At 48.0% G+C, this 27,371-nt stretch overlaps 1 protein-coding gene across 1 annotated transcript in view; it reads right to left on the bottom strand.

Annotated features, from left to right (window-relative positions):
• Positions 1-27,371, bottom strand: part of HELQ (helicase, POLQ like) — a 365,741-nt gene that overhangs the window by 117,825 nt on the left and 220,545 nt on the right. The gene's annotated exons all lie outside the window — the stretch shown is intronic.

Below are 27,371 nucleotides of genomic sequence, written 5' to 3'. Positions count from 1 at the left end.
CTCCCTGCTTCTGTATGTAGTACATGGCAGTCATGTTGTCCGTCCGGATCAACACGACTTTGTTGCACAAGTGTACTTTGAATGCTTTCATAGCGAGGAAGATTGCCATCAGCTCTAGAAGGTTGATGTGCATCTTCTTTTGTTGTTGTGTCCATAGTCCCTGCACTGTGTAATGGAGTACATGAGCTCCCCATCCCTGGAGAGACGCGTCCGCCGTCAGTATTATCTGTGGGACAGGCTCTTGGAACGGTCGGCCCTTGCAAAGGTTTTGTGGATTCCACCAATGCAGAGAGTTGTATGCCCGACCGCTCACCAACACTAGGTCTTTCAACTGTCCTTGAGCCTGATTCCACTGACGTGCTAAGCACTCCTGAAGCGGGCGCATATGTAGTCTCGCGTGTGGGACTATGAAGATGCAGGAGGCCATCATGCCTATCAACTGCATGAACACTCGCGCGGGCAGGGAGTGTTGTGGTTTGAACTTGGAAATCAGCATTTGCATGCTGTTGATTCTCACTAAATTTGGCTGAGCTGTGGCCGCCAGAGTGTCTATAGTCGCACCTAGGTACTGTTGTACGTGTGCGGGCTGGAGATGGGATTTTGGGTAATTTAGTGAGAACCCCAGACTGTGAAGGAGGTGAATGGTGCGGGACATGTGGCTGGCACATTGCTGGGCCGACTTCGCTTGAACGAGCCAGTCGTCCAGGTAAGGGTAGATGTGTATGTGCTGCCTCCGTAGATGTGCCGCCACAGTAGCTAGGCACTTTGTAAACACCCTGGGTGCTGTTGTCACGCCGAAGGGAAGGACTTTGAATTGGTAGTGCTGCCCTTGAACAGTGAACCTGAGGTATTTTTTGTGTGAGGGGTGAATGGGTATGTGGAAATACGCATCCTTGAGGTCCAGTGTGGCCAGAAAGTCTCCCTGCTTGAGCAGCGGGAGGACTTGCTGTAGAGTGAGCATGTGAAAATGCTCGGAAAGAATGTATCGGTTTAGGGGTCTCAGATCTAATATAGGTCTGAGTGACCCGTCCTTTTTCGGTATTAAAAAGTACAGGGAGTACACCCCCGTACCCTGCTCGTGGACGGGTACGACCTCTATTGCGCCTTTTAGAAGCATACTTTGCACCTCCTGCTGTAAGAGCGTTAAGTGCTCTGAGGACATAGGACGGTGTTTTGGAGGTATTGTGGGTGGAGTGGAGGTTAGTTCTAGACAGTAACCGTATTTGACAATATCTTTGACCCACCTGTCTGTGGTGATGGAGTTCCACGTGGACAGGAACCTTTGTAGCCTTCCCCCGACAGGTGTTATGTGGTCGGGAGGAAGGGAGAGGGCGTCACTGCTTGTTCTTGGGGGAGGACCTGGTGTTGCCGTAGCCGCGTCCTCTTCCCTTTGTACTGGAGCCACGATATCCACCCCGGGTGTTTTTATCATAGGTGGTTTGTGTATTGCCCTTGTTGTATGTTTGCTGTGACCCCTGTCCTCTACCTGCTCCTCTATTTCCGGGGCGACGAAAGGAGCCGCTCCGAAAGGACTGAGTCTGGAGAGCCCCCATGGACTTTGCAGTGTCCGTGTCCTTTTTTATTTTCTCTAGGGTGGCGTCAACCGCCGGCCCGAATAGATAGTCGGGGTTGACAGGCTGGTTGAGTATGTTATTTTGCACCTCTGGTTTGAATCCGGAGATTCGCAACCAGGCATGTCGTCGCAACATGACGCTAGTGTTTATGGCCCTGGCAGCTGTGTCTGCGGCATCCAGCGCACACTTGATGGATGCGTTTGTGAGGAGCTGTCCCTCCCTGATGAGGATCTCTGCACCTTCTTTGTATTGGTCAGGGAGATGTTGGAGTATTTGCTCTAATGTGTCGTAGTGCGCTCTATCGTAGCGAGCGAGGAGCGCTTGAGTATTGGCAATGCGCCATATGTTAGCTGCCTGTGCGGCAACCCGTTTGCCAGAGGTCTCTAACACCTTGGACTCCTTGTCCGGGGGAGGAGCGTCGCCTGTTGTTTGCGAGTGTGCCCTCTTGCGAGCATTCGCAACGACAATGGAATGCAGAGGTAATTTGCCTCTAATGTAAGTAGGGTCCCCAGGCGCTGATCTGTATTTTTTGTCGATCCTGGGGTTTATCACTCTTGCCCTGGTGGGTTCCTTGAAGATGTCCTTCGCTGGTTTGAGGACCCCCTTTAACATGGGCAGAGTCTTTATATTTCTTTCTGAGGTTGCGAAAGTGTCCATAAGAAAGTCGTCCTCGACGGTGTCAGAGTGAAGTTGCACTCCATGATTGGCCGCAGCACGTTCAATGAGAGCGTTGAACGCTGCAGTGTCCTCTGTGGGAGATGTTTTAGCTCCATAGAGTTGCGGGTCCTGTGCATCCATAGGTGCACTTGGGTCCACAGGGTCATCCCAAGCTTGATCAGGGTCCTGTTGGCCGTCAGGGTCCATGTCTCCGGGGTAGGGGACTTGGTCACCCATGTAGTCCTCTAACGCATCCGTGTCGGAGTGTGCGGGAGAGAAGGATTGTGGATCCTGGTAGGGTGAGTGGAAAGGTTCGTAAAGAACTGGTTCCGAAGCCACAGGCAGCTTTCTTGTTAGTGGGATCCGGAAGGATTCTAAAGCTGGCTCAGAAGTTATTTTCCTTTTGTGGATAATCATCCTGCCGGTGTCGGCGTCGATGAGATGGGATGGAGACGTCTCCGCAGAGCGTTCGGCTGGTGTGATCGTGGTATGGGTGACCCGTGTCCTGATTTGGAACAGTTTTGGGGCCGTGGATGGTGGCAGGCCAAAGGTAATGTTGGCTGGTGCCGAAGAGGCTGCTGGAGCTTTTATTGGCTCGGAGCCCGACATGTCCTGGAGGACCGTCTTCTTTGTGGTGCTTTGCTCAGTAACGGGTCGCATCTGGAGCGCCCTCGATTCTTTTGCGCCGACCGGTTCTGTAGAGGCGGCCGTGGACTTTTTCGGCGCCGGTGGGTCATCGAGTCGAGGGGTGGGAATGGCCGTCGACGTCTTCGATGAATGTGGCTTTGGTGTTGCCGTCGAAGCGGTGCGAGGCGCAGCAGGCAGTTTGACCTTTGGGGTCGGAGTCGATTGCGTCGGTGCCGGGAGCTGAGCAGGTTTGGTGGCACCGAGGGCCTTTTTCCGTACGCCGACTCCGACGGCGGCCGCTTCAAGTGCGGCACCGAAGTCTCGTTTGGAGCGCTCGGTGCCAACGTGTTTTGCTGGCGTCGAAGGTGTGGAGGGCCTCGATCCGACCAGCGCCACTTTCGGTTTCGGTTTCAATTGAATCAATACAGCTTTTGGTTTCGGTTTCGAAGAAGGGAAACCAGCCGTTTTGGGCGGTAATGGCTGCCGCTGAATGTCCGAGGCCGGGCCAGAGGGCGGGGCCGAAGAACTGCGGGATAGGTTTTGGGTAAGGCCCGAAGGCGATCCCTCGACCGGAGCCATAGACTGTTGCACTGGGCTTTCCTCAGTCTGAACGGGTAGGCCTTGCTCGTCACCGGAGCTACTCTCTTCGGCCCCTAAGGCCTCATTGTAGTCTCCTACCTCGGTGTCGTCTTCATCTCTACGAAAGAGTGTTTCGTCGACGTCTTCCGATCCGGAGTTATGTTCGGAAGCGGGACTGGAGGGTAGGTTCTCCACTTCTTCGATATCTTCGGTCTCGGCGTTGAAGATGTCGGCTGGGGCCGGTGCCGCTTGCTGCGCTTCGAGTCTCGCCGCTCGCCGATTCCGTAGAGTCTTCTTGGATCGAAATCGGGCACAGGCCATGCATGTAGATTCGTCGTGATCCGGTGAAAGGCATTTGTTGCACACCGGATGGACGTCGATGTGGGGATATTTCGCATTGCATACCGGACACCGCTTGAATGGTGTCCTCGATTCCATCGTCGATGTCGGGTCGATGGTCGGGTAAGATGCGAAAAAGTTGGTTTTGGACGTTAGTAAACTAACAAAGATACTATCGATACCGATCGGGAACAGTACCGACGCGAACTAGAGGCCTTTTGGCCTGAAAAAAGTTTTTCCTAACTTGAGTCAAGATAAGCACATCCGAACCCAATGGCGGAAAAAAACAATCTGAGGATGGAGAGGATGCCCATGCGCACTGTAGTCCAGGGGAGGAGTCACCTATCCAAGGATACTTCGAAGACTCTTCCAGGACAACAACGTGCAAACATCCGGACCCAACACTAGGCGGCGATCTATGCACAGATATGAATTCAGCAGCCCACATGCCTCGAACTGTTGTGATACGCTCAAAAACAAAGTATATGAAAGCGATGGTGGTTAAAAAGCCGGTACTTGCTCACGGTGTCACGCCTGACATGGGCCATCGGGCAGCCAGAGTGCACTATCAATCCAATGGCACGGTTTAGACCCGTGCTAAGACCGAATCAGTAAATCTATCAGTCTCCTTGGGTCTGTAGAGATCAAAGGCATGTGACGCTTGTGTATTAGAATTAACGCACACCTAGAGTCTTAAAAAAAAGATGCTAAATAGCCCATGCATTCAGATGGGCTCCTCGGCTGCAATCGCCAAACTCACACACAGCTGAAGAGCATATGGAAAATGACAAGCAATTTCACATGCGTAAGAGGCGCGTCTGCGTGTGCTTGGTTCACGTGGGTGTGTACTCATGCTGCAGGAACACTGCACTGAAGCGCGGCTCATGCACAAGGCAGTAAACGCAAAGCGCCCAGTATCCTGACAGTTGGCACCGTCTGCTGGTGAATGTTTACCTTCTCTCTGCCCCCGCATCATCCCTGAAAGTAAAGCCCCTACGTGCTCTCAGCGCACGTAGTCCAGGACTGTCCTTAAAGGCACTCAGTGCTCAGGCAGAAAACTCCAGCGACGCCAGCAAACGCCCCACTGATTGAAAATACTGTCACGAAATGCCCGGGAGCCGCTCGACTTCACAACGTTGTTTTGTGCAGCAAAACGCTACTGTAATCTTGGCCCCTGCACCAATAAAGGTGATAAGGTAGGGGGCGGCGACAGAGCAGAGCAAAAACTGAGAATTATGACCCAAAATAAAGTGCCATTTGAAAGGGTGGCGAAAGCTGACACGTCCCTTTGTCCAGGAATACCCTGGAATGTTTTTTGTCCAGAGGACGGAGCTGCCCACGGTGCAATTGTACACACAACAATCGCTCAGCATTGCCTTGTCCTCCCCTGAAGGATCGCTGCCTCTGAAAGTTTGAAAGCCTTGCCTGCTAAAAGGTTTCTTATCTTTATGGGGCCATGTGTTTGGCTTTTACGCCAGCAGGAAATCAGACGAGCCAGTCCAACTGGGACGGCTCTAAAAGAGGAAAGTGTACGTCACTGGAAGCTCTTTTCCAATGGTTGGCCACCGTTTACCATAAACGGTGACGCCAGCCAATGGAAAAGAGGGGCGGGACTTAAACCCCGCTAGTGAAAACTAGCCTAAATAATTCAAGCTCGCCAGCGAGACTGCGCATGTCTGCGCAGCCTACGCCAGGCGAGACCTAAAAAACTATTATAAAAGCTAAAGAAGAGATGGTGAGTAGGAGTCGGGGTTTGACCGCACATCTCTCTAATGTGGAAATGAGTAAACTTATGTTTTGTTGCACATTGCGATACGGGTGGGAGAAAGCTACAAACATTTGTTCTATAAAAGGATGGCAGCGGTAGAGATAGCAAGGTAGTTTCGAATGACCACGCATTCGGTGTAAAATGCTCAAATCAGGCTTGGGACACTGTGTGAAAACGTACTTAAAACCTGTTTTATGATGTTCATATACACATATCAAGATAAATGCTGACAACCTTTTACATAATCACAAATATATCCACTATTAATCAAACGACTATTGTCTTCCATGTGTGTGCAGCTTTCGATGGCATTATATAATTCGCAAACCTTTCATGGCCTTAGCAATAATGCCCCATGTTGTACGTTACACATTTTCTCCCATTTTTGTGAGAATAATTAGGGTAGTATTTGTGTATATGAATGATATCTCCCCTCAAGGGTCGTCCAGCACTTCCTTGATGGGGAAAGATCCCGAAACCTGCACATTACATAAGTATTCCTTGAAATGAATAGGTTTCTGTTTCTGTAACGTGATCATGGTATACTGAATTGTACTGAGAGACACTGTACATCTATACTAGGCCAATATTACATGCTTTTAGCTCTTAGCTCCAAATGACAGTTTTCTAGTGAGAGCCCAGGTCAGTTGAAATAACAATTGTCTTTTGCTTTCCTGGTTGCTATTTTGCACTATACACTAGTTGAACATTAGGCTTCCAGGCGGGTTTTAATTTATTTTTTAACGGATGGTGCACTATGGCGGCAGAAACTGCCTCCACTGCAAATGCAAATGAGCACTGGACCAGACTTCACAAGACGACCTCAGCGTGGACGCAGCTGCACCTAGACATGGAGCAGTGCATAAGGGGCTGCCAGCCGCTCAAGCACACGGAGTTAACACGCAAGCGAGCGATGTGAGTGGCTGATAGCAATGTGACCAGGTCAGAAACCGATTCTACTGCTGTGGATTGGTCTAGAGTTCTGCCCTAGGAACATAGGAACAAACAAGAGCGAAGTCTTACGATCATTGCTGAAAGTATGTGCCAGACTGCTGGATGGTTATCTAGGTGACCTCCCCTCAATCCCAATCCAGTGACACTGATGACAGTCCGTCCTCCTCCATCAGTCTCCCTTTGCGGAGCTTCCCAGTAGGTGGGATAGAGCTGTGGTCCACGTACTCTAGGCTCCTTCTGACTTAATGAGCATAAAGAAACAACTGCCCAACCTTCGACAAACTCTACCTCATTTTTTGACGGGAATTAGAGTGTGTGTTCGAAATGTACATACTCAACTTGACAGATGTGAATCAATTGTTGCGATTGATAGTGCCAAGTGAGGTGAGAAAGATTTGTGGAGAAAGCACCATGGCTAAGAGAGGACCCTGAGAATGATGGAGAACTGAATGCCGCAAAGGATGAGTTTTTTAATGTAATCCTGGAGAAATGTCCAGTAAAACAAATTTGAATATGTATTGTATGGCAGACTAAGAGGAATTGATGTATTTAAAATTACAAAACCATACAGCGGGTGATTAAAGGTATAGGGAGTAGAGCGCCACAAAGGGGAGGTGGGTATGGGAGATGGAAGAATTGAAGAGGAAATGGGAAGAAGGGTCAAGAAAAGGCATGTGTTCAGCTCGGACACTAGAAGCAAGATTACCCACTTCCAGTGCGCCAGGACTTCTGGATCAACCTGGCTACCACCAAATGTTCGGAACCCCAACTGTGAGATGAATACCTCAAAACCTGGAGATCAAAAGGGCCATTATACAGATTGGGTCATTAAAAGTAAACGCACTACTGCCTTATTGACACTGGCGAAAGTCACTCAGCCTCTGTAACCTCTGAGTTAACTTCTTGACCGCTCTCAAGCTTGTAGACGCAATTGGTATTTCCAATCAACAAGTTTCCCACCACAATACAGACCCTGTGTCCATTTCTGTAGTAACTATTCAGGATAAAAAAATGTCTTGCTCAGTTCTACTTCTCAGACCAACCTACTCGGCAGAAATATTCTCTGCAAACTTAATTGTATTGTTTTCTGAACCTCAGATAGGGTATTTCAGAATATACTTCAGAGCTAAGAGAGTAAGTGACTTTCCCTAATAGGTGAAAGTTAACCAAAGAGGTACTGCCACATTGTGGTTCATAGTGGTCACAGTGTGGGGTTAATCTCCTCGATGGAGCAAATAAAGGTGAAAGTTGACCCGCAGAAGAAGTTACCCAGAATACCTTAGTACCCGCTAAAACTTGAGGCAGAGGAAGGCGTCAGCCCTGCAATAGCATTTTCTATTAAGAAAGAGGTTCTAGCAATGATTGACCTGAATATGTTCGTACAGGACCTTAGGGCTATCAATGTGGTGATCCAGAGCATCCCTGGGTCCCCAAACCAGTTACCATCCTTTTCTGGTTCCCTGCCAGGGCGCAACAGATCCCTGTGATTGATCTTTGTTCTGCCTTCTTTTTCATTCCCGTACATGAGGAGAGTCAGTATCTCTACATGCTCACATTCCCGGGAGCTCCATTTTCCAATGACCTGACTCCCAAAAGGATTTACCTAGTCACCCTCAATCTTTTTCCAATCCCTAAAAAAGATTTGGCCATGTTGATCTTCCCCTAGGGTTCAACTCAGATGCTAACTGTAAATTGTCAACTTATTGAATCAGTTACTCTAGTTCAGTGCAAGGAAGACTCAGTTTCTCTCATCACAGAATTGGCTAAGAAAAGGCATAAGGCTTCAAAGTAAAAATTGCAGTTTTGCTGTCCCAGAGTGAGATAGCTTGACCATGAGATTTCTGCTGATAAGTGTCATGTGTCCCAGGTATATACCTTTTTGCGAATGGCGAGATACTGTAGGCAATAGACTTTGCACTATACTGAAATTGCCAAGCCTTTACAGAAATGTGTTATAAAAGACACCCCTGGACCCTTACAGTGGTCTAGCGAAGCCGAAAATAAATTTGTAAAGATAAATCAGATGTTGGCCTCCGCACCTGCCTTAGGGCTCTATGATTATGTGATGTCTTTTACTTTTTATTTTGTCATGAACTAAATAGGTTTGCACTTGGGGTTTTGGTACAAAGCTACAGGGATCAGAAAAGACACTGTACGTGGGCTCCCACTATGTTTACAGTCTGTGGTGGCTACTACTATTCTTGTTGAAGCCTTTCAAAATATTGTGGTAAGCTCTCCTCTAACTGTAGCCAATCCTTACTCTGTGGTTGCACTTCTCCTTACAATATATATATTTTTTTAAAACAGCATCTGGCCATGGCATAGTTGTTTGAGTATGAAATCTTATTGTTGATCCCCAATAGTGACGGTACCATGCAGGTTAATAACCACTTACTGAACTAACTGATGGCCCCTGAATGAACGTGAACTAACATTTTGTGGATGGTTTCAGTCTCAGAAATTAAGAAGGTACTGTAGCTGCTGATTAAGCTGTTTGCAATTTATGTTATGAGATGGAAAGTTGTAACATGTCCACAGTGAAATCAACCCAGGTTCCAGAGCTCAACTCCTTGTACTCACCTACACTTGCATTATAGCTAACAAAAAGACTGCGTACATGGACTCAAAGTATGTATTTAGAGTGATGCATGATTGTATGCTCCTATGGATACGAAGACGATTCATGGCTTCAGAAGGGACTCCAAGAAAAAATTAGTATGTTTAAAATCTTTTAAATTCTTTACAATTACTGGAAAATATGATAGACCAAGATGTTTAAAGGTCATTAACTCAGGAATTAGGTGGTTATGTTTGTGGAAGCAAGGTTCAACGCCATGAACCAAGTTGGGACAGGAGATAAAGAGAAGGCTGGAAAATCTCAGTGTCAGTTGAGGAGACTAAATCCAAAACGTGCTGGGCCAGCTGGAGTGACCAGGAACATTTCACCCACTGAACCTTTCTGAAACGTGTCAACCAATTTGGGTAATAATACCAATAATGAAAATTGCATTTTATAGCAAGCAAACTACTGCATGCCTACCATTTCTAAGACCTGCAAAACACAGATGTTACTGCTACCTAATTTATGTTACTCAATTTACCCACCGCAGAAGAATGGAAGGCTACGTCTTTCTTTCCCATATTCAAACTCATAACCCAACCAACCAACAAACCACCGCATTTGTCAGCTGTGAGTGGTCAACGCACTTCTCCAATCTCATTACTTAGATTGGTTCTACTGGACTGGCCCAGCAGATTTCCAGCTCCACTAGGGTGCCTGCAGTGTTAGGATGGATTGCTACCAATGGTATCTATCAGATGCAGATTTTTCTGTGCATGTGCTCCATAGTTTGTCTTACTTGCGGAGAAGGAGAGGCACTGAAGGGGCAGCGCAGGTGTCTGTCTAACGGGCCTTTACAGCAAAGGAAAACCTTAACACCTCACCATGAATAAATAGAGATGAAAGCTTTCACCATTGTTTGTTTACTCATATACAACAGAGGTGCTATTTTATTAAAATAAAATACCTAGTCTCAGAAAGTAGGGACAAAAAAGTATTCCAGACAAAAGGAAAATGCCTTTCGCCTTCTCAGATGACTGGTAATTTAGATAAATACCTCCCCCCCGTCCCCCAAGACGACTGCCTTGCACCGGCCCGGGTGCTGGGACCACAGCGACCTTAGTGAAGAGGAGTCTGGAAGTGCAGGACAGCAAAAGCACCACCTATTCCCACGGCACTAGACGCCTCCGGGATGTGCCCAGGCAAAGATCGGGCCAAGAACAGGCCCATCCACACCCGAACGTGGCTAGACTGTGCCACCCTCTTCAGTTCTCTTTCGGTTAGTACTTTGGGAGGAGGTCGAGGACTTTTAAATTGGTAAGTGAAAAGGCTTGAAGTACCCAAGACCCTCTTATGGCAATAGTATATTAACAAATTTATTGTGAGAGTTGCAGATGTGTTGAATAAAAAACTGCGGTTGCAGAAAGACACCTTTCCATGGATGGCTTTGCACAAAGTAGATTGCCCCTTACTGCTAATTCTTCGAGCCTGGTTCCCTCCTTTGAGAACGAAGCTGGGAATCCATCTCGCGCTCAGGTGGTTGTTATGAAGAATAGCTCTCCTGCTGCTGAGCCAATTGTTAAGTGCAAAAGGAATGCACAAAAGGCACCCACTACCGGGGAAGAAAGAGCACCCTGTTTGGACTATTGAACAAGTGCTTGTGGACAGATTGTGTAACAAATTGCACACTAGACTTAGGGCAATATTCAGGGACTTAGTTAAAATATTGGCTGACAAATTGGTGCCCAGTGAAATAATCTTAATGGCCTAGAAGACTGGAGGTGAACTAACTCCCGATCTGGGGCATGGGAGACAATTTCTGGAGGGGACAAGGACAACATTTTGGACTTTCTAGGGACCCTATAGAAATCGCTCAATGTCTGAAAGCCGCACCCTCCATTGAACTAATACAATTGCATAGTTTCGTAGTGAAACATTGATAAAGGGATGCCATATATTCAAAATTTGCAAGTATGCTTTAATTGTTATCTAAATTCACAAAGTATTTAGACCAAAACATGTTATTGAATCTTACATCTTTATGCACCAAGCAAACAAAGGTGGGACAAAAAAAAGAAGAGTAAACTGAATGCTCTTTGCGACATTCCTAAACCTCAAAATGCAATTGGACTAATATGGGAGTGTATTGGAGATAGGCTGTAGGCACACAGAGCAGTAAGAGCAGAGAAATGGCCACTTTCTAAAAGTGGCACATCTAAAATAGTAACGTGAACTCCATCCTTACCAGTAAAGAGGATTTATCATTGCCATTCCAAAGATATAAAGCATTACACAGCTACCCCTTTCTAACTAGGAATTACAGCTCAAAAGAGTGTATTAAGGAATTCCCAATGTTAATCTATGAGAGGAATGGGCCTGACAGTAGTGAAAAACAAATGCAGGTGTTTTTCACTACAAGGACATGCAAAACGTAAAAGTACATGTCCTACGTTCTAGTAACAAAGCACCTTGCCCTATGGGCTACCTAGGGCCTACCCTAGGGCTGACTTATGTAATAAAAGGGAAGGTCTAGGCTTGGCAGGGGTGTTTTAAAGCCAAGCCAACATGGCAGTAAAACTGCACACACAGGATCTGCAGTAGCAGACCGTAGACCTGTTTAAAGGGCTACTTGTGTGGGTCACACAATCAGTGCTGCAGTCCCGCTAGTAGCATTAAATTGACAGGCCCTTGGTATATGATAAAGCACTGTTCAGGGTACTTACAAGTAAATTAAATATGGCAGTTGTGTATACACCAATGTTACCATGTTTAGGGAAGAAGCACATGCACTTTAGCACTGGTCTGCAGTGGTAAAGTGCTCAGAGTCCTTAGGCCAACAAAAAGAATCAGCAAAAAGAGAAGGTAAGCACGCAAAAGGTTTGGGGGAAGACCTCCCCAAGGTTGGCAGGTCTAATTGTATGGTATAGGATGATTCTGTGTGTCTGCCTGAGTATTCAAGTCAGTCGGATCACTTTTTGAAGATCCTGGTTTAGCAGGGCACAAGAAGGAGAGCAAGAATAGTTTCTCTAACACTGGAAGTTTATTGCCTGCAGTCCTGCGGCTCGAGGGTGGAGAAACCCTTAATGCATTGCAAAGTATACATCACAATACAGAGAATTTTGTTGCTAATCTATCAGAAGCATTATTGCAGATGGATGATATGAGTGTAGAGTGCACTCAAGCCGCATTATCTTGCACAAAAATATAAGATGCCCTATGAGATAAATTTGCAATAAGAATTAGCCTTGTGTGGGATGCTCACAAAAATTAGATGAACAGTGTTTGTGTGGAAGACAGATGCTTACCAGTGTAAAAAAAAAGCCTACTGTGCGAGACACCTACGAGATGCTCACAGAAGACCGGTATAGTGAGATATGCAGAATAAGGTGATTAGGCAACGCTCAGATATGAGGTGTTAGTGATGAAACCAGAAACATAGTGTTTGTGTGTGAAGCTTATAAATAAATACAGTGGGTGAAAGGCCACAAATGAGTAGTGCGTGGGATGCACAAAACCCTTGTTATGTGGGAGGCTAAAAAAAAACTATAAAATGCTCAAAACTAGCAAATATGAGAAACACTTCCGCCAAAGAGTAAAGCAGATCAACCAGGGCCCAATATATTGATCTCATAGCACCTACTATATAGCAGATAAAAAAAATCCCTGAAATCCGGTTAATGACGTGGAATGTCAATGGTTTGGGAGACAAAATTGAACGTGGAGTTGTACTCCAATTCCTGAAGAGACACTCTCCAGATGTGGTTCTCCTACAGGAAACCCACCTCCTCGGCAATGCATGTAAAGCATTAGACCGTTGAGGATACAAAATAGTACTCCAGAGGAGTGGGCATTCGCCTCAGTAAGCGTTTTCCATTTATCATAGACAAAACATGGACTGACAGGGTGGGAAAATATGCAGCTATATCTGAGAAATGGGAGGGGGAAACGATCAATATTCTTTCATTGCACATCCCACTGACGTTACACAACGGGACACTCCCAGAGCTAGGGACACTCGTGCTAGATCTGCCCCTGGGGCATTTTCTCCTGGGTGGAGAGTTCAACATTACACTAAATGATACATTAGAGTGGCTACCAGCAAGGAAGACACATGCAACACAAACATGTTTAGCAAAATTCCTCAAAACTCTTGGCCTGATCGATATCTGGAGAAAACTTAACCTAACCATGAGAGAATAGCCTCTCACGAATTGACCTAATCTCATTAGCATCACAACTTCCCAGCTTTGGAGACGCAAGACACCAACCTTGGGGGATATCTGACCACTCCCCAATCTGCGAGCACTTTAAGCTCCTCACTAACCCAAGGGATTGACTGTCTTTTTCATGAGGAATTAACATCTCTGTGTTTAATAGGTATGATGTGGTAGAGAACAGCAAAACACGCATCCGTGATGGCAGAGGTTCAGTGACCAATGGAAGTGAATGCGAGCATGGTCAGACCAAGTCTGGGGACTAATGTTGAGGACCGAAACTTGAGTGTTAGAAAAAATGGTGTCTAATGTGTGACCAGCGATGTGAGTTGGCTGAGTCACAAACTGTGACATACCCCAAGATTATACATGTTGCAAAAGACGTTGACCATGCGGGTCAGAAGATGCATCCACAAGTATATTAGGGTTCCCTAGAAGTTTTTTCAACATATACATCAAAAGGATCTCGTCCAGGGAAGAGAGAATCCCCCTGCATGCCCAGAGGGGGCAATAGATCAGCATGCCAGCCAGGATTTTGTTAGCAGACAATGAAATGCAGAAGCCCATAGGCTAAGACGTTGCTGACTTCCCATCAATCTCACCTGCTGTTTCATCGCTCATCAGCATGGTTGACTCTTCTGTATAAACAAGATCTTTAAAGTGGCAAACTATTACTTCTAGGTCCTGAAAAGATGAAGCCATTCTTGTCTATTTTGTACCAAAAATTCATTCATGACTGGACTTTGGCCACGCCGTCCTTGTGAGCGGCTCACAAGCCCGCCTCTTAACACTGAAAACTGGTCTACATGCCAAACTAGATGTATGTCTTTAGCTCTGAAATTCGATTACATTACTCAAATTCCCTACGAGTTACAATGGCCTCTTAATAATAAGGCAAGAATAAAATTTACATTTGATGCCTAGCCTACAAAACTGCCAACACCAGTTCTCCATTATACTGCTCCCACCAGGGCACGAGGCCTAAAAAACAGAAGTGGGACAATAACCAAGTTAGGCAGTATGTAAGTGGCATCATAGTGAAGAACATCACAACCCATGACCTCACAGGAAGTGATGCCACAAAAAATGACAGATTCCATGACCTCACGTATGTTAAGCAGGTTTATCATGAGTACATTTGAGCGCATTACAATATTTAACAAATTAGATTTTGCGTTGGAGTTGTGCCAAAAAGAGTGATGAAAGATCTAGGCCTCCACTTATACATTTATTATTAAAACTCTGCCAGAAAAACTGGCAAAAAGGAAAAACGTGGCTGTACATCTATTCTGATTAATTGGTTGCAAAGTCTGTGTTTTAAAATACAATAAGGGGGTAAGGCACTTGCTGCATAGATCTTTATGTACCCAGTAAATATCAGCAAATAATAATAATGGTAAGATAACTCTGGAGGTTAATGTACTTGCAGGAGAGACAGGTGTTTTGTCTAGTCCCAGTTTTGAATTAAAATAGCATTGAAGGTTAGTATGTCTCCTGTAAAGCAAATCATGTGACACACAGATGACAGATTTGTATTTTATGTAAATGGGTAAGTGGGTTTTTGCTTTTAACAAGGAGTTCCTTTAGTTACTTGCAGTTCATAAATAGTAATCCTTCCGATATAGCACAGAGAACTATGAAGGAAAGGACACGTGACTCCTACACCTTGTAAACCTCATTATCTTATTTAACATATCCTGTAAATTGATTTACACACACATGATTTAGTGCCTATGTATAATGTGTATGTGTGATGTAAAGCGCTCTGACACCCTGGATTGGGTTGAGTAGCGCTATAAAAGAATTAAGAGAAAATAGTGGTACATAAATTGTTATTTGTGTAAATACTAAGACAGACTAACACATCTGACACACAACATACAAAAATGTGTGCTTAGACTTTGTCTGATACTTATTGCTCTTGTGTTCCAGGGCGACGTTCAACTGCTCAAAATAAACATTTCAACAAAACATTAGCCTCTGAGTGGCTGAACTGCGCAGTGTGAAACAGTCAAATAAGGTAGAGTCAGGGATAAGGAGGGGCAGGATGCAGACAGCAATCAACAAACTACCTCTCCTTGGTTCTGAAAGTGCAGCGAGATTGAGGTGAAAAAGAATTCCTTGAGGTTTGCAGCACAAGAAAAGGGAAGGTCACCGGTCAAGTGCAGGGCCATTGTAGGTAGTGCTTTGGTGTGCCAATGACCCAGCCAATGACAGAAGAGAGAGAGGAAATTCTTTTGTCGCCTGCCCCTCCCCCACCCTTGCCCCCAGTGTCCCCCTTACTACAAAATCTAGGGGGGATTAATCTCCTGCGTCCCCCACACTTCCTACGCCCATGCTCCAGATGTCATACAGTTTTCTACCCGGTTGTTCAGATCCAACCAGGAACCTGGAGCCAACATGGCGCTGCTTAGCAAGGATGGGGGCCACCTAATACTCCTCTTACGGGCCGCTCCTCCAAAACAAAAGCTGATTATCACTTTACTCATGCCAGTATTGTCAGTCATGTCCTTCAAGCCCCACAAATGCATGATCTTTTGCCACAGAGGCTGCCTACAATAAATCTCCAACCTGAGGGTTGTCCCAGCTTGCTAATCGTGGCAACTCTTCGCTCTTTGTGTGGAGGGGCATTGGATAACCATTTGCAACCAAGAAATAAGGCATCCAACTGGCTTTATAGGTAACTGGACCTCAATCCAGCAAACGTTGATCAGATTTTGCATTCAAGACGGATTGCGTGGATTGGTACGGCTCCGAAACAGTTCGACGGTAATACCGTAGAGATTACTTTGAAAAATCGTTAACTAGTTAGCTTCTTGCTTTCACATGTTTGCAGTTTTATTTGGTGGGTCTACCTGTATTCATGAACTTTCTCTTGTTTACTTCTTCTAATCGAGATTGTCTGGCCTCCTACAAATCAAAATGGCCAAATAGCCCCTGCATAGGAAAGTTCTGTTGCTTTTTTTAATTGCTTTTTGCTGTTACAACGCCTTGAGGTTATAGAATGAGAAACCCCGATGTGACCTTGCAGTGGTGGTGCTGCAAACGATGGCTTTAAAGCTAGTCCCACAGAGATTTCCACCCACTGGTCAGGTGTTTTTAGAATGGAGAAAGCAAATGGAATACAGCAAGGTATGGCTCTAGGGTACTGGCTAGTGTTTCGCTCTCTTATTGAAAACTTTGACTCGGGAGACCTGGGAGGTATTTGATATCTCGCAAAAAAGTTGTTGTTGCTATTCTAATCCAGCTCGGCAGTCCATATGTATGTGATTCAGGTGATAATAATTGAGTGCAGTAATCATTTTACTATTTGAATGTTCAATTTTTAGAAGGATGTTTTTTGCTACTTGAATATTGCCAATTTTGGTAAATTATTCGCAATTGTAGGTGAAATCTTTTCTCAGATTGGGCATCCATGGAAATGTATTTATGTCAATTTGTGGTGAATTTAATGCTGTATTAAACATAGGGAGCCTTGATTTAGATCCTAGAGCCACTTGTGTTTTACCATAACTTTCCAGAGGCTCTAATTTGAGAGGTCATGAGCATGGGAACCTTATTATGGAGCGGGACGTGGTTAGTATTCATGAATTAAATCAAGTCAACCTCCCTAACGTGCTGACCTTTTTTTGGTAGAGGGTGTGCATCCATTATAGAACCCATTCTGCTGTCCAGATCCTTGATTAGCCCAATTGTCTACAGCAAGACTGTTGACCTGTGTATTGCTGACCATAATCCTCCTATTTTGTCTATTGACTTTCACGGTTCACATATTCCAATCTGGCCAAGTTCCACAGCTCTGGTGTCCACTAAAAATAACAAGCAACGATTGGTTTGGACATTTCATAGTCCCAAAATCTTATTAACAAATTTAATTAGGCTTATTCCAACGGCATTTGAGCATTGTCTTAGTCCGGATGGGCGCCATTGGTTATTAACTTTTCTCCTTTGCAGATGGCAGGCAGCAGTCAAACCATAAATGAAGGTATAAGCTCTATGACACCAATCTTCAGGTGCTCCTAAACTTCCATTAGCAAACTGTATTTAAGTACTTGGTACCATTAAAGGAGGGCACAGGGAAGATAGTTCGAAAGGTAGTCAGCGGTTATTGGGGCATTGAAAGTTTTACAGTTTTATTTTATTTATAAAGTTTTGTATAGCGCGAACAAGACCCAAGAGGGTATCAGAGTGCTTCACATTATAGGGTATGTGGGATACAGTAGTAGAAACAAACAATCATTCAATATATGGGAGTAACATGCTAAAGCTGGAGACCATAGTTGCACATCAGAGTAGTGAACACTCAGAGCATCAGAGTAGTAGGCAGATAGATAAACAATAAAAACATACTGTGCCTTAAGGCAAAAACGTATTCATTAGTGTAGTTTTCACTTCATTTTTTATTTAGATGGACTTCTGGTGGCAGAGAGTTCCATATCTTCGGGCCGATGCCTTACCTTAAAATTACTCCCAGACATCAGACTGAATCTGGAAAGTTATTCATCAGCAGTACCCCTGCGCATCGAAAGGTGGCGTCGGTCGGCTCCGCGTTCGTCGTTGGCAACTAAGTTCACACCAGGAAGTCCTGGAGAACAGAACGGCCAAAGAAGCCATCTCTCCGGACTTGGCTGTCCAGGCAGTAGTGTCTTGTGAACGTGTGCAGCGATGCCCACGTAGGTGCCTGACAGATGTCATTAAGGGGGGGGGGGGCGAAACTCCACGTCCCAAAGCAGTGGTAGCTGCCGTCACCCTGGTGGAATGGGCACGCAACCCCATTGGAGGCTCCTTCTTTGCCAAGGAATAACAAGCTTTGATGCACAAAATGACCCATCTAGAAATGGTCAGTTTGTGCACGGCCCAACCTTTTTTGGTGCCCACGAAGCTAACAAAGAGCTGGTCATCCACCCGTAATTGTTTTGTGCGATCCAACTAAAAGGAAAGTGCATGCTTTGGATCCAGGCGGTGGAGCCTCTCTTCTTGGAAGAATACAGAAAGAAGGTTGGCAAAGTGATTGTCTGTCCAATATGGAAAGGAGTAACCACTTTGGGAAGGAAGGAAGGACAAGTCCGAAGGACAACCTTGTCCAGATGAACAGTCAGAAAAGAAGGCTTAGAAGAAAGTGCTTGGAGCTCACTCACCCTGCGTGCAGAGGTGATGGCCACAAGAAAGACAGTTTTTAAGGTCAGAAGCCTGAGAGGACAGTTATGTAGCGGCTCAAAGAGAGCGCATGTAAGAACCAAGTTCAAGTCCCACTGTGGCATTACGAAGGGAACTGGAGGAAAAAGATGAGTAATGCCCTTGAGGCAGCGATTTACAACAGGGGACTCGAGAAGAGAAGGCTGGTCAGGAAGCCTAAGAAAGGCTGAAATGGCTGAGAGGTAGCCCTTTAGAGTGGCCAGAGCAGAGCCCTGCTGGACCAAAGAAAGGAGGACCAAGAGGACCTCAGAAAGAGGGGCAGAAAGGGGATCCACAGCCTTTGCTGTGCACCATGCCACAAATTTGTTCCATCTGCAGGCGTATACCGTCTTAGTGGAGGGACGCCTGGCTGCCAAGATGACATCACAGACTTCGGGAGGCAGGTCAAACAACGTCAACTGCCGCCGCTCAATCTCCACGCAAGGAGGTGGAGGCTGGACAGGTTCGGGGGGAGGACCACCCCCTGCTGCTGTGACAGAAGATCCTCCCGAAGAGGCAGTCTGATCGGAGGATCGATGGCCATATGGAGCAGCTCGGGATACCAGACTGTTCGTACTCAACCCAGAGCCACAAGAATGACTTGGGCCCGGTCGTGCTGGATCTTCTTCAGCACTCTGGGCAAAAGTGGTATAGGCGGAAAGGCGTATAGAAGACCGCAACTCCACTCGCGACAAAAAGAGTTGCCTAGCGAGTGCCACCTTGGAAATTCCAACACGCAGAATTGCTGACATTGCGCGTTCTCTTCGGTGGCGAATAGATCTAACCAAGGCTCTCCCCACTGTTGAAAGATACCTTGCACCACCTCCGAGTGAAGAAGCCATTTGTGATCCATCATGCACCTGCGGCTGAGTTCGTCCACCCTGGCGTTCTGCGAACCTGCCAGGTGTTGAACCACCATGGATATGCCCTTATGTTACAACCATGTCCAGAGGCCTCTTGACATAGGGTCCACGACCCCACCCCTCCTTGTTTGTTGCAGTACCACATGGCGATGGTGTTGCCCGTGAACACCTGCACTACTCTTCCCAGACAGGGGGAAGGAATTGTTTGAGTGCAAGACGAATCGCCCGAAGCTCAAGAATGTTGATGTGGAGCCCGGACTCCGCCGGAGACCAGAGGCCTCTGATCTCCGCCTCCCCCATGTGGCCGCCCCATCCCAGAAGTGATGCATCGGTCACCAATGTGAATTCTGGTTGGGCAAGGGAGAGAGATCTGCCGCCGACCCAATCCTGGTTCGTCAGCCACCACTGCAATTGGTGTGCAGTGCCCTGCAAGATCTGGACGCAATCGGACAGGTTCACCTGATGTCGTGCCCACTGGAACTTCAGGTCCCACTGCAGAGCCCGTATATACCATCTGGCATGGTCCACCAGCAGGATGCAGGAGGCCATCAGGCCCAGTAGCCTGAGGGTCATCCTGACCGAAACCCGGGATAGAGGCTGAAAGATGGGAATCGGAGCCCGAATATCCCGGACTCGCTTTTAGGGAGGATAGACCTGAAACTGCATTGTGTTCAGAACCGCTTCAATGAAGAGGAGCTTCTGAGAGGAATTCAGGTGTGACTTCAGCATGTTGATGGAGAACTCCAGCGAATGCAGGAGGTCTGCCGTAGTCTGGAGGTGGAAAAGGAGAGCCTGCGGCGAGCCCGCCTTCAACAGCCAGTCGTCGAGATAGGGTAAGACTGGAACCCCTGATCTGCGCAGATGAGCTGCGGCCATCACTTTCGTGAACACTGGAGGGGTACTGGTAAGGCCAAAGGGGACACAAGGAGATGATGGACAGAGTGCTGAAATTTTTCAAACACTCAAACCCAGTCACAGATCTGGGTTGAATCCATCATCATTCTTTAGCTCACTTTGCCACCCCAGTTCAGACATAGCTATATGTAAATCAGTCTTGACCCTGTGCCTCATGGGAACAGTCCAGCCTGAACTGCCAAGCCATGTCTTCTCTGGCACGGTAAACAGAAAGTACTCATGGCCTACCGGGAACCGCAGGCAACGCCAGCGGGCCGGCATGACGGGGATGTGAAAATAAGTGTCCTGCAAGTCCAATCCTACCATCCAGTCTCCAGGGCGAGGGCAGACAGGACGTGAGCTAGCGTCAACATTTTGAACTTCTCCTTCCGGAGGAAATGGTTGACGTTCCTGAGATCCAAGATAAGACGCAGGCCTTTGTCCTTCTTGGGTACCAGATAGTAGTGGGAATTGCAACCACGACCTACTTCTGGGACAGGAACTCGCTCGATAAATCCCTTGGCCAAGAGTGCCAAAACTTCCTGTTGGAAAAGGGCCAGATGATCCTCTGACATGCGATGGTATTGAGGTGGCATGGATGGAGGGGCAGTCTCGAAGGGGAAGAAGTAGCCATTTCGGACTATTTGCAAAACCCACCTGTCCAACGTGATGGTGTGACAGTGGGGGAGGTGATGTCGAATCCTGCCACCCACTGGCGATTGGTGGCCCTGAAAGGTTGGACTAGGAGGGTTTGGAGGCAGCTGCAGAAGGGGCTGTGGTGGACTGGCCCCCAGAACCACTGCGGTGGTTCACATGTCCCCGGCTGCGCAGGGGCTTAACAGCTTGCGCTGGCCGGTGGCTCTAGGCAGGACGTGGCGGGGCACCCCTTCCGTAGCCATGAAAGGGGCGAAAAGCAGACTGCGCAGGGCGGGTGGTGGAGAGGCCCAAGGACCTGGCCATAGCCCGAGAGTCTTTAAAGCGTTCCAGCGTGTTGTCTGCCTTGTCGCCGAAGAGACGACGGCCATCAAAGGGCATGTCCATAAGAGTGGATTGGACGTCCCGGAAAAACCAGTTGACCTCAACCAGGCGTAGCGTTGAAGGGCTACCGACGTGGAAATCATCCTGCCTAGTGAGTTGGCGGTATCCAGCCCACAGCGGATGGCAAACTTTGCTGCATCTCTCCCTTCGGCACCTGCACGGGAGAGTGTGGCCCGGGCCTCCTCTGGTCACTGGGGCAGCACTTGCGCCACCATATCCCACAAAGAGTGGGTGTAACGGCCCAACAGACATGCAGTGTTTACCGACCACAGTCCCAAGCTGGAGGAAGAAAACATTCTTCCCAAGATGGTCCAGCTTCTGAATTCCTTATCAGGTGGAGCGTTAGGGAATGCGTCTTTGGAAGTGGAAGCCTGGACCAGGAACCCAAAAGGATGTCGGTGAGGGTTTAATTAAATGGCAGCAGGGGCTCCGAGGAGCTCGCTGCTGGTTGAACCACCTCAGTCAGGCGGTTAGTCCTGACTGCCATTGTAGGTAGCTCGAGGTTGAGAGCCTCGGCTGCCCTACGCAACACCACGGTGTAAGACGCTCCCTCCTCCGTAGCCACAGTAGGAGGAGACAACATGCCAAGGTCTGGTGATGTATCCAGACCACTGACTTCCCCCAGGTCCTCTCTCCAGTCCGGTTGTTAGCCCAACTGGTCGGTTAGAGGGTCTCCAGACCCCTCCCATTCCTCATCACCCTCCTCTAGCTGCTAATCTGGTCTCAAAGAGCCAGGGTAGAACAGGGGCACAAAAGTACCCCTCAGCGGCGGAGCCGGCGTCGGTCGATGCCGGTCCAGCACAGTGTCTACCTACAGGTGGAGGCCAGGGTAGACGTCTGCTGGGGAAACAGCCGGCGTTGGCTGCGGACATTGTGCCGGTGGATTTAGCGCCGGGGGAGATGTAATGAGGTCGACCGGCGCCGATCCGGATCTAGGCCTAGATCCAAGGGGGGCCTGCGGTGTAGGGACCGGAGCCACCGGCATCAAAGCCCCAGGGCCCCAGCCGAGTCCGTGGGGCCCGTAGGCGCGCCAGCGGAGTCAGACTGCCCAAAGATGGCATGCATTGCTGCGTAAAATTGACGAAGCTGGGCAGGGGTCGCTCCGGGTCCCGGGAAGGGAGGGAAACTCGGAGTTGACCCTTCGGGCTCCGCACACTGAACCGCGGGAGGAGCACCACCCGCATCCTTTGCTGAGTTGGCCGACCGTCGGGAGAAGTCGAAGAGCGACGATGCTTCTTCGACTTCTTGTGCTTCGACTTACCTGAGGAGTGCAAAGACTTTGAAGAAGAATCGAGGTGGTGGCGCCGCAACCGGTCCCTCGACCTCCCACACAACCGGGACCTCGAACGGCGCAGAGCCGACTGCTGGGTCTCGAGAAGCTTTCGGGACCGATCCCGCAAATACTTCGGATTTATGGTCCGGCAGTCGGAGCATGACTTGGGATCGTGGTGGCGCTCCATGCAGAAGAGGCACACGTGGTGCGGATCCGTCACCAACATCAGTTGGCTGCAGGAGCTGCAGGCCTTGAAACCGGGCATCCCTCGTGCACCAGGTGTTGAAGAATCGAAAACGGTCTCGACAAAAGTCAGCAAAAAGTCAGTCAAAAAGTGACTGGAGGTACTTCTCCCTCTGGATTTGCGCTGGCTGGCGCGAAAAAAAAAAAGAAAAAAAAAAAAAGAACTGACGTCAGCGTGTGAGGGCGGTGTCTCTGTAGCTACCGCAACGTCATCCCAGCAACCACGACGCCAATGACGAACGCGGAGCCGACCGACTCCACCTTTCGACGTGCAGGGGTACTGCTGATGAAAAACTTTCCAGATCCAGTCTGATGCCTCGGGGTATTTCTAAGGTAAGGAATCTATAACTAACTGTTTCTTTCAGATGTCATTTTAGCATTTAAGGAGACCCTTGAGGGGGGACTTGTTGCATTTAGGAAGACAGCAAAGGGTGGAGCTTCCATAGTCTAGTCTAAGCAATACAAGAGCTTGGACTGCCAGTTTAAAGTAATCATCTGGTAGGAAGTGTTTGAGTTTCCTATGAATACTCATAGTTGCTTAGGTCTCTTGGTTGTATTGCTGATATGATTCTGCATATTCAGGTGTTTGTCTAGAGTGACATCAAGGGATTTTGAGGACACGATAATGTGAGGTGTACAGTTGAAGGCTGTTAGATGCTTTATCCAGAAGTCGATCTTGGGAGTGTGTTTAGGGGGAGCTATGAGGAGGAATTTCGTTTTCATTTGAGCTTAAGATTGTTATCCGTGAGCCAGTTTTGCGTGTTCAACAAGGTAGAGTTGAGGGAACTGAAGTCTTCTGGGGAAGATATTTTCAGATACAGTTGAGTGTTGTCTGCATACATGTGATAAAGAATGTTCGCAGGGTTCAAAGCATTTACAAGTGCTTCCAAGAATAAATTGAAGAGAATGGGAGAAAGAGCGGACCCCTGAGGTACCCTTGTATTGACAGCAGAGGGATGAGAGAGTGATTGATTTACCTTTGGGTTCTATTGTGTAGGGATGAAGTAAACCATTGCAGTACAGGCCCTGATAGTTTACTATCCACTTTAGAATGAAAAATAGGGCTATCGTGTTTTACAGTATCGAAGGCAGAGGATAGGTCAAGGAGAATCAGAACACAGGATTCATTATGGTCTAGCATTTTTAGTATATCATCCATGATGCGGATTCAGTGCTGTGACCTCGACGAAAACCAGATTGATGTTGGTCCAAGAGTTGGAAGGTTTCAATGTAGGAGTTGAATTTGCCACATTTTTTTTTTTTTTGTAGTTTCGCCGAGTGGGGATGTTGTTAAGGTCTGAACTATCTGCATTAGTTTTCTTTAGAATGGGGTAACCTGCCCTACTTTTAGGCTGTCGGGGATGGTGCCTTGCAAAAAAGAGGCGTTAAGAAACTTAGACCATAGTGGGAGAATGGCAACTTTTATTTCTCTGAAGATTGGGGATGGTAGTGGGTCTCTGAAGTGGTTTGAAGGGTTGATTGTTATAAGAATGTTATATAAATGTCACTTTCACTGAGGGGAGTGAAGGAATGCCAGGCGGCATTGTTCTTAGGCACATCTTCTGGGAGACCAAACAGGTCAAGGCCAGTGGAGGAGAATGGAGAAGCTATCCATGTGTTTGAAAGAAGAACCCTCTTTGATTTTAGATCGATTTCAATGATTTTTGTTTTCTCCAAGAAGAAAGTAGCCAATTCCTCGCTTGTTGGGGGTAATGATGTTACCATGGTTTTGCCAGTTAGGTAAGTTGAGCGATTGTTGCTTAACAATTTCAAACAATTTGTTGGGACGGTTTTTGGCTAGGTTAAGTTGGGTTCTAAAGAAGTCAGCTTTTGCAACTCAGATTTTTCTGTTATATGAGTTACTAACTCATCTAAGATGTTTTAGGTGTTCAGAGGACAGTATCGCTCTCCAAGTCCTTTTGGCTGACCTTAGACAGTGGCGTCCAGAGTTAAGGTTATCATTGAAGAGCAATTTACTTAACTTCGGTAGCCACCTCTGCAATTGGTGTGCAGTGACCTCCGAGATCTTGACGCAATTGGATAGGTTCACCTGATGCCGTGCCCATTGGAACTTCAGGTCCAACTACAGAGCCTGCATATGACATCTGGCATGGTCCACCAGCAGGATGCAGGATGCCATCAGGCCCGGTAGCCCGAGGGTCATCCTGACCAAAACCTGGGATAGAGGCTGAAAGATGGGAATCATAGCCCGATTATCCCGGACTCGCTGCTTGGGAGGATAGACCCGAAACTGTGCTGTGTACAGAACCGCTCCGATGAAAAGGAGCTTCTGAGAGGGAATCGGGTGCTATTTCGGCACGCTGACTCAGCAAATGCAGGAGGTCCACCATAGTCTGAAGGTGGGAAATCAACAGCCTGGGGCAAGCCTGCCTTCAAAAGCCAGTCGTTGAGATAGGGTAAGACTGGAACTCCTGATCTGCGCAGGTGAGCTGCGCCACCACCATCACTTTCATGAACACTCGAGGGGCGCTGTAAAGGCCAAATGGGAGCATGGTGAACTGAAAATGCCGGTGGCCTACTGTGAACCGTAGGTAACTCCGATGGGCAGATAAGACTGGGATGTGAAAGTAAGCGTCCTACAAGTCCAACGCTACCATTCAGTCTCCAGGGTCGAGCGCAGACAAGACCTGAGCCAATGTCAGCATCTTGAACTTCTCCTCCGGAGGAAGCAGTTGACGTCCCTGAGGTTTAAGATAGGACGCAGGCCTTTGTCCTTCTTGGGCACCAGGAAGTAATGGGAGTGGCAACCACAACCTACTTCTGGCACAGGGATGCATTCTATAGCTCCCTTGGCCATGAGAGCCGTAACTTCCTGGCAGAGAAGGGCCAAATGATCCTCTGTCATGCGATGGAGTGTAAGTGGCATGGAGTGAGGGGTAGTCTCGAAGGGGAGGGAGTAGCCCCTTCAAACTATCTGCAAAACCCACCTCTCCGACATGATGTTGCACCAGTGGGGGAGGTGATGGCGGATCCTGCCACCCACTGGCAAATGGTGGCACTGAAAAGTCGGACTAGGAAGGTTTGGAGGCTGCTGCAGGGGGGGTCATTGGGGGACTGGCCCACCCGCTGGCCCCCAGACCCACGACGTTGGGTCCCAAGTCCCCGGACGCGCATAGTCTGGGTAGCTTGCGCAGGCCTGTGGCTTTGGGTGGAGCGTGGTGGGGCACCCCTTTCGAAGCCACAAAAGGGGCGAGAGGCAGACTGCATGGGGCAGGAGGTGGCAGCGAGGTCCAAGGATCTGGCCATAGCCCTAGAGTCCTTGAAACGCTCTAGCGCGTTGCCCACCTTGTCGCCAAACAGGCGACGGCCATCAAGAAGCATACATAAAAGGGTCGATTGATCATCCCCAGAGAAGCCAGTGAACCTCAGCCAGGCATAAGCGCCTCAGGGCTACTGACGTTAAAATCGTTCTACCTAGCAAGTCGGCGGTATCCAGCCCACACCGGATGGCGAACTTTGCTGCATCTCTACCCTCTGCGACAGCATGGGTGAGCAAGGCCCGAGCCTCTTCTGGGCACTGTGGCAGCACTTGTGCAACTGTGTACCACATAGAGTGTGTGTAATGGCCCAAGAGACATGCAATGTTCACCCACTGCAGTCCTAAGCTGGCGAAAGAAAACTTGTCTTCCAAGATGGTCCAGCTTCTTGGATTCCCTATCTGGGGGAGAAGTAGGGAACGCGCCTTTTGATGTTGAGGCTTGGACCACCAAGCTCTCGGGGGTAGGATGTTGGGAGAGAAAGTGGGTCATCCGGAGCCGGGCGGTGGTGTCGGGCAATCATCCTATCCACAGGAGCCCCTGTGCTGGGCTTGGACCAAGTGCCCAGAAGGAGGTCAGTGAGGGCCTCATTAAAAGGCAGCAGAGGCTCCGCAGAGGCCGTTGCCGGCTGAAGCACCTCAGTCAGGAGGTTAGTCCTGACAGCCACCGTAGGAAGCTCAAGGCCTCAGCCGCCCTACGCAACACCACAGTGTAGGAGGCTCCCTCCTCTGTAGCCACAGTAGGGGGAGAAAGCATACCAAGGTCTGGAGAGGTATCCAGACCACTGGCACCACCCAACTCTTCTCTCCAGTTCAGCTCTTCAAGCTGGTCTGCTAGAGGATCACCAGACCCTTCCCAGTCCTCCTCACCCTCCTCTGGTTGCCATCAGGGCAGTAGGGAAAACCAGGAAAGAACAGTGGTACAAAAGTACCGCTCGATGCCGGTCCAGCTCCGTGTACAAGTCGGGGTGAGGCTGCGGTCAATGCCGGTTGGGGGCACAAGAGGAATGGAGATGGTCTTACTGCTGTGTTGGACCGGTAAGGAAGGAGTGGTCTTGTGATTAGTGTGCGGTGGGAGACGGTATTGAAGGAGGAGTGAGAGGTCCATTAGGATGAGGGCTGCGGTTTCGCCATGGTCGAGGAGGGTGCGGATGTAATCGGATGGCGGCGAGGAGTGTTGAAGATTAATTGGAGTGGCAGTTGAGAACGACAGTTAAATAAAAAAAACATAGCTGAACCAGAATAATAAACAACCAATTTTAAATTCAAAAGTATTACAACGGAAAGGTGTACATTATAACAATGACAATAATTAGTCAAACTGTTCTGAAGTCTC

This window comes from Triturus cristatus, chromosome 2_1, assembly GCF_964204655.1.
Source record: "Triturus cristatus chromosome 2_1, aTriCri1.1, whole genome shotgun sequence".
In the NCBI taxonomy this organism is placed as follows: Eukaryota; Metazoa; Chordata; class Amphibia; order Caudata; family Salamandridae; genus Triturus; species Triturus cristatus.
Note: the sequence above shows the minus strand (reverse complement) of the source record. Positions and strands in the feature narration are given on the sequence as shown.